Below are 12,550 nucleotides of genomic sequence, written 5' to 3' on the forward strand. Positions count from 1 at the left end.
ATCAGATAACTATATGTGATGACCGTATTAGACGACTTTGCCTCAGGTTTAGCTGGAAATGCATAAAAATGGGGATGAGCCCCACCAATCTGACCTCCACCTCTCAGATGGCCTCTAACTGACTAGCCTCCATCTCTAGCTAGCTGGGTAGGTGGTAGGGGAACCGGTGTCGGAACTATGGCACGAGTACCTTGCTGTGGCATGCTGCTATGTAACCTGGGGCAAAACCTCGTGACGTGCCTCTGGTCCCTATAAGTATAACAAGCCCTCGGCTGATATGACTGCTGACCTTGGAACTGACCATGTCTACTTGAATAACCACTCTGATAACTCTAAATCAGAGGTGCACTAACTAGAGATGAAGGTGAACTGTATGCTAGCTGCTCGGAACGAGGCCCATAAGCATCGTGGCTACCCAAAGGACCATGAGACACCTAAAGTGCTAACTGAAGGGTCTGATAGGATGGCCTCTACTAAATGTACCCCTTCCTCTAGACGAGGCACCACTGAAACCACCAAAATGACGAGGCCTCTTCTTAGATGTTGCCTCCCTACCCTTACCACAAATCCTTTCAATCCGTCTAGCAATCTCCACAACCCGCGTGAAGGAAATATCATCCTCAGTCACTCTGGCCATCTGTAGTCTAATACCATAAGTAAGGCTATAAATAAATCTCTTCACTCTCTCCCTCTCAGTAGTGATCAAAATAACTGCATGGCATGATAAGTCCATAAATCTGGTCTCATACTGGGTAACGGTCATGCTACCCTGCTGGAGGCACTCAAACTGATTGTGGAAGTCCTCTCTCCGAGTAAAGGGGATGAACTTCTCCAGGAATAGCTGTGAGAACTGCTCCCAAGTGAGAGGAGGTGAACCTGTTAGCCTACCCTGAACATACTCTTGCCACCATCTCTTGGCAGAACTAGTCATCTGAAACACCACGAAGTCAACTCCATTGGACTCCACTATACCCATGCATACATGCCTCAAATGAATGGAGTCGTGGTGGCCGCAAACAAGAATATCAAGAAAATACTGAGGAAGATGGTAGACAACCACAAGCAATGGCACGAGAAGTTACCATTTGCCTTATTGGGGTACCGTACCACAGTTCGCACATCAACTGGGGCAATTCGCTATTTGCTGGTCTACGGTACCGAAGCTGTCATTCTTGCCGAGGTTGAAATTCCTTCTTTAAGAATTATACAAGAAGGTGAACTCAGTGATACGGAATGGATAATAAGCCACTATGAACAATTAGCTCTCATTGATGGAAAAAGAATGAATGCAGTGTGTCATGGTCAACTCTATCAGAATAGAATGTCCAGAGCTTTCAACAAAAGGGTCAAACCTAGACAGTTCGCACCGGGGTAGCTGGTACTGAAGCGGATCTTCCTGCACCAAGATGAAGCCAAAGGGAAATTTTTGCCCAATTGACAAGGGCCCTACATGGTTCACAGAGTACTAACAGGAGGAGCACTCATACTCACAGAAAAGGACGGAGAGGTTTGGCCAAAGCCTATCAACTCAGATGCAATCAAAAGATATTATGTTTAGAATGTTTGCATTTCTTCATCTGATGTAATTGAACTACGCTCGACCTGATTCCCGTTTAAGAGGGGATACGTAGGCAGCCCTGTGGGTTCGGTCACAATTCAATAAATTTTCATTTTTCCCACAACCAGAAACTGGGGCAGAATTTGTGAGAAGGACCCTCAAAATTCCGGAGCAAGTCCAGCCAACGTCATCATATGCAGAACGGTCAAACTGGGGCAAAATTTTGAGGAGGACCCTCAAAATTCTAAGGAAGTCGCAGTGCCTCTAAAGTGTCACAGTCATTGGTTCATCTAATTTATCTGATATTGCATACTAATGTATTTTAAATAACTACATTCATCATATGCACGCACATTTTTCGAAAACTTTATTTTATGAAACAGCCAGATGCTACCCATGATAACTCGAGGCAAGATTTCTATGCAGAGCAAGGCAAAGCAAGCAGGCGAAGGCATGAACCAACCTTCCCCATAGAACTCACGATTTTCCTTTGGATGCAGGAACAAGGAATATTCGCAAATACGTCCACACCTCAGGATCACTATCTTCATAACGACAAAGCTGCCAAACGTAAACACATTTCCAACTAAGAAATACTCTGCTACTACTTATTATCTGTTCATTGCATGAGACTAAACATTGTCTCCATCTTGCATGAGGCTAAGCCATGCCTACTCAATTGCATAAGGCCTTACACTGCCTTCCCCTGCATGAGACTAAGCATTGTCTCCATCTTGTATGAGGCTAAGCCCTGCCTCCTCAATTGCATAAGGCTAAGCACTGCCTTCCCCTGCATGAGACTAAGCATTGTCTCCATTTTGCATGAGGCTAAGCCCTGCCTCCTCAATTGTATAAGGCTAAGCCCTGCGTCCTCAATTGCATAAGGCTAAGCACCGCCTTCCCCTGCATGAGACTAAGCATTGTCTCTATTTTGCATGAGGCTAAGCCCTACCTCCTCAATTGCATAAGGCTAAGCATTGCCTTCCCCTACATGAGACTAAGCATTGTCTCTATTTTGCATGAGGCTAAGCCCTGCCTCCTCAATTGCATAAGGCTAAGCACTGCCTTCCCCTGCATGAGACTAAGCATTGTCTCCACCTTTGCATGAGGCTAAGCCCTGCCTCCTTAATTGCATAAGGCTAAGCATTGCCTTCCATTGCATGAGACTAAGCACTGTCTCCAATCTTTGCATGAGGCTAAGCCCTGCCTCCTCAATTGCATAAGGCTAAGCACTGCCTTCCATTGCATGAGGCTAAGCCCTGCCTCCTTAATTGCATAAGGCTAAGCACTGCCTTCCATTGCATGAGACTAAGCACTGTATCCAATCTTTGCATGAGGCTAAGCCCTGCCTCCTTAATTACATAAGGCTAAGCACTACCTTCCCTTTGCACGAGACTAAGCATTGTCTCCATTCCTGCATGAGACTAAACATTGTCTCTCCTTGCATAACCACAAATGCTATGCTATTCGAGACCTTGCACTATTCTCTACCTCGGGGCTAAGCTCTGCCCCCGATCTTACACGAGACCAAGCTCTGTCTTGTTTCATTTTGCATCATGTCTTTGCATCTCATGGGCTGGAATATCGTCATTCTGTCCAAAGGCGTCATATTCTGAATGCATCATCCTCATAGGCGGAAGACACCATGCCATGACCTAAGGATCTCTCAATATTGCACATCATTATTCAAGGGCATCATAGTTCAGAGGCACCATCCTCATGGCCCGAGAACATCATTTCATGGCCTGCGAATCCCCTATCTCACAATTCATGGCCCGGGACATCATGGTCTAAGGACACCATCCCCATCGTTCAAAGATAGCTTTCATGGTCCAACGGGAATTCACATCATGTTTAAATTCTCGCAATAATCCATATATACTTGCATGCATTGTGTTTTAAGTTTTGCAGGTAATCCAGGAAGTAACCGTTCTCCTAACGGGAGCAATCTTTGCTCCGGTTTCTGTTCAACATTCATACCTTGCAATTATTTCAAACGTAACCAACCACTGTTCGTTACCCGTTCCCATATGATAACCGTTCAAATATCCATATCCACCACCCAGATACATCCATTTACAATCCTGATATCATCCTGTCCAGAAAAGCTTGTCCGTTCCTACAACAACTCCATCGGTTATTCCACTATTGGATTCAGAATTACACATGGCCTGATTCCTGTAAAACCAGCGATATGTAGGCAACTCAAAAACCAGGGTTCGGTCTATATTTTTCAAAATCACCCCATTCGGTCAAAATCGATCATCATTTCTTTACCCGACAACTCTTTCATCATTCCCAAGTAAAGATGAGCAGTTGTTGATACCTAATTCACTATTTTGAAAGTGTATGTATGTGTGTGTGTGTGTGTATATATATATATATATATATATATATATATATATATATATATATATACACATCATCATCATTTTGATTTATAAGCATACACAAGTATTTTTCATAATTTTTAAAGACTTTAAACCAATTTATTTCTGTATTTTATTATATAAATGTCCAGTAATTATCCTCCAAATTATTCTTATAATGATTTAATCATCTAAACTTATTATTTATACTAACATGATGTTTTAAATATTTTTCAGTGCATTTTTATAATTACCTTTGCATTTTAGGGCTAACGGCACATTTTGCAATAATAGCCCATATTAATATATAATTACATTATTCATGCATAAAATGACTTTTTATGTTTTTATAATGTTAAGTAATTATTTTTAATTATTTTAGGGCACAAATGATATTTTTGCTATTTATTAATTATTTTTATAAATTATTTTTATTAAATATTGGGTATATAAAAACTAGCCTAAAAACCTACCCATTTTCGGACCAATTGCTGGCCCAAACTAAACACCCTAGCCCAAATAACCCCCGGCCCAAACCAATTAACCCAACCCCACAATCCGGTCACAACCCGTTTAACCACCCGACCCAAGACCCCTTTTAAATCGTGGTTGTGATCTCTGAGATCAACGGTCCACATTACTCCCTCTCTTTTAATTACCACCCAAACCCCCTAACCCTAATCATTCTCACCGTCCGCCTCCCCTAAATCCTCTCTTCTCTTCTCCTCCTAAGAATCCTAGCCGCCGCCTCCCCTAAAATCTCTCTTAATCCCACATGATATGGGATTCTGTGGCTACCTTATGCCATATATGTCCTCTCTTTGGTACTGGATCCTTCTCTATATCTCTTGCCTAAACATGGCAAGCGGATCTCATCAAAATCGAACCAAAGTCAGTTCAACTTTTTGACCTTTCTACTATTCCGTCTATGTTCATTCTTGTTCTATTATGGGTATGAATCTCTGTGTATCTCTATTGATTCTTACTTACCCTAAAAATTAGGGTTTCGGATCTCTTTAGATCGAACCAAAATTGGTTTGAGTTTTTGATTTTAAGCGATGTTTCTGTCTATATTCATCTTATTCTGTGCAACGTTTGATTTTTTATTCTGCCGATTTTTGTACTTTCCCTAAAATTAGGGTTTTGATATTTCTCTCTTTTCCTTACTGATTTTGATTGCATGTGATGTTCTTTCCTTTCTAGTGTTTGATTGATGATTTTTCTGGTTTGGGTGTTCGATTTCTACTGCTATATAAACCCCTCCCCATTCCCCTTTGGAGGGGGGAATCATTAAGAAAATTACTAAAAAAAATTTAAAGTTGCATGCTCTTTGTTCTCTAATACTCTTGCTCTATATTCTGGTTCCTGGCCGGCTGAAAGCCAAGGCCAAAAATTCTAGGTTCTTGCTTCTCGTTGATGTTCAGAATACTGTGGACTTTTGTTCTTTCTTGTATTTTTATTTAACTGGTAAGTTACTTGACCTTTGCAATTCCATCCTTATGTGTCTCTGCTTTGCATGTGTTCTTACTTCTGAAATCCATGGCTTAATATGTTTCTGGGTTACTTTTAAGCACCACTCTATTAACTTTACATGCGTTTTAAGTCTCTTTAGCATTTAACTACTCCTAATGCTGCTAGTTCTGAGATTATCTATGCCTAACTGGGTAATCTGAATCTTTCTAAGATTGTTTGGCTAGCGTATTGATGCCTGAATGTTCATGAATCTGTTTACTTGCTTTGCCCTTAATCTCTGTAATGAATACCTCACATTTGTAGTAACCTGTGTTAAGACTTTCATTGCTAATTATAATTTGCCTCTCTACTATTGTGTCACTCCGCATGCTCACTCGATCCCATACCCCTTTAGTGTTTGCTTGTGATTTAGAACAGTTATCTCAGCCTATTTGAATTGTTGTTTTCTGATATTAGGATGAATCTTTGATACAACTGGACCTTCTTTAGTTAATTAGTCTACTATGTCAATGTCTGAATGCCTACATCTGTTATTTGACATGAATTTTCTTTCCACTCTATTCTGAATCTCTGTAATGATAGTCTTGCATATGTTATGTGTCCTAATTTGTGTTGAGACCTTTTCTATTGACTATGATCTTGCCTCTCTGATAACACGTCCCTCAGTATGTCTTTGACACACTTGATGCCATGTTCCTTCTGTGATTACTTGGCTCATCACAATACGCATTCCCCATCATGTCTAAATGTTTTCTTATTTCTCGATAATGATACTAGGATGTATACTTAGCATAATTTCCAACCATATTTCAACTTGTTTAGTATTGTGCATCTGTGCATAATAATCTTTGTCACCTGCAAACTTGTTCTTTCCCTAACTCTTTCAATATGTGACTGCCTATGTGCTAAGTGTTAAACCTGCTAAGTTTGTGACTTGTTCGATTATCTGCTATATATGCTCAATTTGGTCAGGTCTGTTTAAATTATAAGTATCCCCCAATCCCTGTCTCTCAACCTTGGTCCACTCTCTTTCACTTGATAGCTGGGCTCCTTTTTGATTTCTTATTATTAGCCGGCTGAAAGCCAAGGCCACTTAGGTTCTATCATTTGACCTCCCTAGTGTGAGCACTGCTCGAGGTCCAATTGAGACCCTTGTGAACTCTGACACACTAGGACTTGGTCCCTAGTCATTCTCTGATTTTTCTCTATCAACCTCCCTAGTGTTAACACTGCCCTGGGTTCTTGAAGCCCTTGGGAACTCTGACACACTAGGATCATGGTTCTAATTGCTCAACTCTGTTTTCACCTACTGGCTGAATCAATTGGTTTCTGGATGCCTTATGTAAATGAAGATATGAATTCTGGACTATTGTGAACTATGTGGAATTGAGAAAGAAGGCCTGGCTTGGCTGTGTGTATCTTTGGGCCTGCTATAGGCTCACTATAATTATTTTACTCTATAATTTATGCCATTCATTGGGTCTGTAATAATGTTGTAATAACAATTGGGGTATTAGTAAAATTGAGAAAAAGGGAGTTTATCTTAATACTTGCATTGAAATGGGTAGAAATCCTGCCTATAGGTGTTTTAATTTGCTCAAATATGTTTTGCTATTGTGTGTGTTAGATGACCTGCCTATAGGTGTTTTACTTTGCTCAAATATGTTCTGCTATTGTGTGTGTTAGATGACTTGCCTATAGGTGTTTACTTTGCTCAAATATGTTCTGCTATTGTGTGTATTAGATAACCTGCCTATAGGTATTTAATTTGTTTGATATATTTTGCTTCCACATGCTAGAAACCATGCCTATAGGAAATTAAATGACCAATGTCTCAATGTGCATTACAACATACTCATTAGGCACTATAGGATTCTGTTAATTTACATGCTGCCTAATCTGCAATTTAAGAATCCTTCCTATAGATCTTAATTATTGACTATAGAAATCATGCCTATAGGATCTAAAATCAGTCTTAATTATTGATTATAGAAATCATGCCTATAGGATCTAAAATCAGCCTTAATTGTGACTATAGAAATCATGCTTGTAGGATCTAAAATCAATCTTAATTATTGATTTTCTTGCTCGTTTCCTTTAAGTGCTAATGTTGAACTTTCAACACTGTGTCATTGTGACTATAGAAATCATGCATGTAGGATCTAAAATCAGTCTTAATTATTGATTTTCTTGCTCGTTTCCTTTAAGTGCTAATGTTGAACTTTCAACATTGTGTCATTGTCACTATTAGAAAACATGCCTATAGGATCCAACTAAGAAATTCTGAATATTCTTCCGTAATTATCATTGCTAATTACTGCATAAATCACCTAGATATCTTGCCTATAGGTTTAACCTCTTATAACCTATAATCAGTAGGCAACTGCGTAGTCACTTAGAAGTCATTCTAAAATGGCATCTTGCTCTGAAACTGCCTGCACGCTTGAATCCCAAGGTCACATAGAAACCATGTCTATAGGGCTTAATAGCTTTAACTTGTCTCAATTCTGAAATTGTCAAATGCCTAATTTGTTTGCGTGCATTTGTTGTCTAAGTGTGGAGGATAACTTGAGCCCTTAATTGACTTCACATGAAGTCCAACTTATTTTGTATGTCGCCTAGTTTTATCATTTTGAGCAACCTAAGTTAAGTCTAGAACCACCCAAAATAGAGGTCCAAACGCCTCCTGGACCATAGGCATGGGACGGGTAGTGCACGCATAAGGCACAGTTTAGAATCAACTAGTGCGCTTTAGGTAAAAACTTAAAGATAGTAATTGGGTTGCAGGAGATGATAGTCTGTGCCCGCTGAATAAAACAAGTAACACCCCACCTCGAGGGAGTTACGAAGTATTATTTATGTTCCACGGGGTGATCCTTTAGGCTAAAAAACTTAGGACCCCTCCCATCTTGTCTTAACGTCAATTATTTGTGTTTATTTGTAGACTTTTGATAATAATTGCCCAAACTTCTTGTCTTTCCCTCTTGTTTTTGACTAATTCATATAATTCGAGTTCGGCCGAGACCCACAATTGTGGATCTCGAGGAATGCCTAACACCTTCTCCTCGAGGTAATTTGAGCCCTTACCCGATCTTTGGTGACGCAAACTGGTTAAACCATAGTTATTTGCAAATAGGTTCCCTAACGCACCTCAAACCCGTTAGGTGGTGACTCTTTCTTTTAACACCCTTTCTTTAAAAGAATTGTCACGGGTCGAAACCCGATTTTGCGAGAAAGAAGGGGCGCGACAGGTGCGAGGGGGTGTGAGTTCATTGTTACCGTAAAAGCGGATCCCTGGTCGCAGGTGTGACTCTACAGAAGTGGAGTCTGGTCCGTAGATGCGAAGGCAGGAAGGCTGAAGGAGGACCGCAGAAGCTGAATTTTTGGCCACACCTGCAGAACCGCAGAAGTGGTCAAGTGGCCACAAGTGCGATGATCGATGGGCAGAGGGCTTGTTTACGTGCGGGGGATTTGGCCCATTTTCTTTCATACTCTCTTGGTTTGGGCGATTTTTGGAGAGCTTCGAGTGGAGATTTTTATCAACCATTGCAAGGTAAGTAATTCCCACACAATTTTAGTGAAATGCTTGGATTATATACGGATTTTTACATGAAAATTTATGGAAAATTTTGGGATTTTAAGAGGAAGACCTAGAATTGATAGTTTTGGATTTCACCATGATTTTGGAAATGGAATTAGGAATAAATTGTATATTTGAGTTTGTGGCATTATGGGTAAAGTTTATTTTCAAAAATTTTCGGAATCCGGGCACGTAGGCCCGAGGGTTGACTTTTTTGACTTTTTGAGCGGAGTTGGGAATTATTATAAATTGTTAAATTGTAAGCATTGGAGTGTATTTTGATTGATTTACACGTTGTTTGACTAGTTTCGGGACGTTTGGCTTTGGGTTAAGGTGTTAGAGAGGCGTTGCAGCCGGTTATGGAACTTCGGAATGAGGTAAGTCTCCTGTCTAACCTTATGAGGGGGGAACCACCCCTAGGTGATGTAATTGTTACGTGATACTAGTTATGGGTGCTACGTACACACGAGGTGAAGATAGTCCGTACGTAGCTAAAGCATATTTATGTCGGGGTAGACTTAGGACCTTATCATGTAATATTTGAATTATTTGAACTCATTCTACTGGCTTAATTAATTGAATTTAAAATTGAAATTGATTTAAAAATAAGTATATGTATACTAGGCTGAGCCTTATCACTTTGAGTTGTTGACGAGTTATTTGAGAAACGGTAAAGATTATATTCGCTTTGTGCTCATGTACTGTATTGTAAGCACGTGTTTCGTAATTCGGTAACTTCCTTCCTTTCTTGTGGAGCTGGCCGAATACCTCGGCAGTATAATAGATGCATCTATGGTTCGTGCCGCTCGACCCTTGGCAGTGTACATATTATTCTGGATTCGGCCAAACGACCTCGGCATAATCGTGCATTATATCGCTGGTAGTCCGAACATTCACGAGATTATCTTTTCACTGATGCCCGACATTTTATATGGTATTCCTTATTCATTTGATATTGGAACTGGACATTTTATGAGCCGTTAAGGTAGAATACAAGATTGAGAAATTCATACTTTAAAAGAAATATTTGGAAGATTATGTAACTTACAGATTTACTCCATTATTGTTGTGTGCTTCATATCTTCTTATGATTTATTATAGTGCTTTATTTGACCTCTAGTAAGTGTCTATGTCAACCCCTCATCACTACTTCTCCAGGGTTAGGATAGATACTTACTGGGTACGCATTGATTTACGTACTCATGCTGCACTTTTGCACTAAATGTGCAGGATCTGACAGGTTCATTTGGTGATCATCTTGGCGCGTAGGCGCACCTGGTGAGGGGACTTCATGTGAGCTGCATTCCAGGCTACGCATCGCAGTCCACCGAGTTTCCATCATATTATTTATTTTATCCTGTCTTATTGACATTCTAGACTGATGTTGTATTATTATTGTACTCATTAGAAAATTCTCATGCACTTGTGACACCGAGTTTTTGGGTTATACTAGTTGATGCTCATGGTTTCGTATATTATTATCGCTTTTTATTTCATTTATAAACTACAAATGTTGTACGTCCTCGTGGATTGAGAAGTGTAAGTCTCTTTTCTTATTAAAAATTCATAGTTTTGAAAGTAATAAAATGAGTAATTAAATTGATCAATCATCATTGGCTTGCCTGACGGCGACGTTAGGCGCCATCATGACCTATAAAAGATTTTGGGTCGTGACACTACTGCTCTCCCTCACCTCCATGGCCTAACTGCTCTCTCTTGGCAGATCTGTCGCCTCTAGTGAGCAGGTCGGCCAACAACCATGGCCGCTCTTTCAATGCTTCTCTTCTTCGTCTCCCTTTCTCCATTTTGTTGATTGTTTTGTTGAATGTGCAGGTTCAAGAAGCCATCCTCGCCGGAACGACCTCTGATCTACCATATTTGGCCGTTAATGATGGTCTCTGGAAACGAGCTTCGAGCTCTGTTACTGGATCATTTTGTTGTTGCTCACCCACCAGATTTATTTTAGATCCGGTTGAAAACTGTTTTCCGGCGATCTGCCCAGAAAACGTTAAGATCGGCGATGACTATCTCCTTCTCTCTCTCTCTAATTTTTTGTTTTTGTTTATACGTAAATAATTTAAGGTTTGGACTTGAAAATCTCTAACAAGATCTTACCTGAAATTAGAATTTTGGCAACTTTTATATATATATATATATATATTCTTAGTCGTTACTACTTATTTGAGGCGTCACTTGGTGCCTATTCATGATCTTTTGTGTCATTCCTACTGCTGCTATTCTTGAAGCTTCTACAATCTTTGAAGGTTTGGAATAACTGTTTGTGACTGAAGATTTCCCTGCTGCCTGTTGCGATCTGTTGAGACCGTTGCTCATTTGCTGACTTTTGTATTTTTTGCTGCTATCTCTCTTGGTCCACAAATCTCGTCCCTATCGATTGTTTAATCAGTGTTAACAATTTGTGATGAAGTTTGATGCTTTTGGATGGATTATTAGTGTTACTGTCATTTTGTTCCCGTTGGATTGTATTTTTACCCATTTGACAGTGTGCGTCATAATTGGTAGGCACCGCTACTGTTCTTCCGGCGAAGATCATCATTGGTGCCGTTAATTTGGTGGCTGTTATTATTGTTCATAATAGGCCGATGAGAATAATATTTTGAGGCCACAAAGCCCCGAATGACTCTCCGGATTGGGCCCTAATAACGAGGCGATGATGATAAACATCAGAAAATAAAAGACGAGGATGCGATGAACCAACAACCTTGTGTTACGACCCAAAATCTATCTAGTCGTGATGACACTTAACTCAACCCGTCAGGTAAGCCCATTAACAACTATCCAATTTAAATGAGATTTATTAAGAAAAGAAATGAAAATACAACTGCTTTTATACAAGAATTTCCCCAGGGACTGGTAGCACAAATTATGAGCTTCTAAGATTAGAATTTACAAAGTTGGTATGAAATAAATACATTATCTGTTCGAAATGTACATAAACAGATTTTTATAAATTTTAGGTTACCACGAACAAGAGGCAGCTACAACCGGTCGATCACAGCAACACCAGCATCCAACATCTGCATGCAAGGTGCATAAGTGTAGTATGAGTACAACCGACCCCGTGTACTCAATAAATAAAAACCTAACCTTAGGTTGAAAGTAGTGACGAGCTGGAACACATGTCAGGGTCCAACACCAATAGCCAACAACAGTTCATAACAACATAATGGAAGTAATAAAAGAAGTAGCTCAGAGATAAAATGCTCAGTTCATTCACAGTTCTAGGAAAATAGGCATGCTTTTCAAGTATATTAGTGAAAACCCAAATCCTTTACTGAAATCACCAAATTTATGAGTAAGTTTGAAAACTGTGATTTTTCCCAAAAAATTTCAACAGGTAAATGTTTCATTTTCAAATAGCATGAGGAAAATACATCTCTATGCCTATATGTCAATATGTATGAGAAGTCATGAATGACATGATACCATACAATATGAGGAAAATGCATCTCTATGCCTGTATGTCAAGTTTGCATGTCGAATGCGATGCAACTAGGTGATAAAACCATATGCATATTCTCAGAGTATCAATTCACTCGGTCCTCCCAG

General features: G+C 39.7%; 1 long non-coding RNA gene across 1 annotated transcript; it reads left to right on the forward strand.

Moving 5' to 3' along the window:
* The first annotated feature begins 10,483 nt into the window (after positions 1–10,483).
* Positions 10,484–12,333, forward strand: LOC107798235 (uncharacterized). The gene is made up of 3 exons (XR_001650853.2): positions 10,484–10,725; positions 10,814–11,759; positions 11,959–12,333. It is a non-coding gene; the product is annotated as an uncharacterized LOC107798235 (long non-coding RNA).
* Positions 12,334–12,550: the final 217 nt, after the last annotated feature.

This window comes from Nicotiana tabacum, chromosome 15 (assembly GCF_000715075.1).
Source record: "Nicotiana tabacum cultivar K326 chromosome 15, ASM71507v2, whole genome shotgun sequence".
In the NCBI taxonomy this organism is placed as follows: Eukaryota; Viridiplantae; Streptophyta; class Magnoliopsida; order Solanales; family Solanaceae; genus Nicotiana; species Nicotiana tabacum.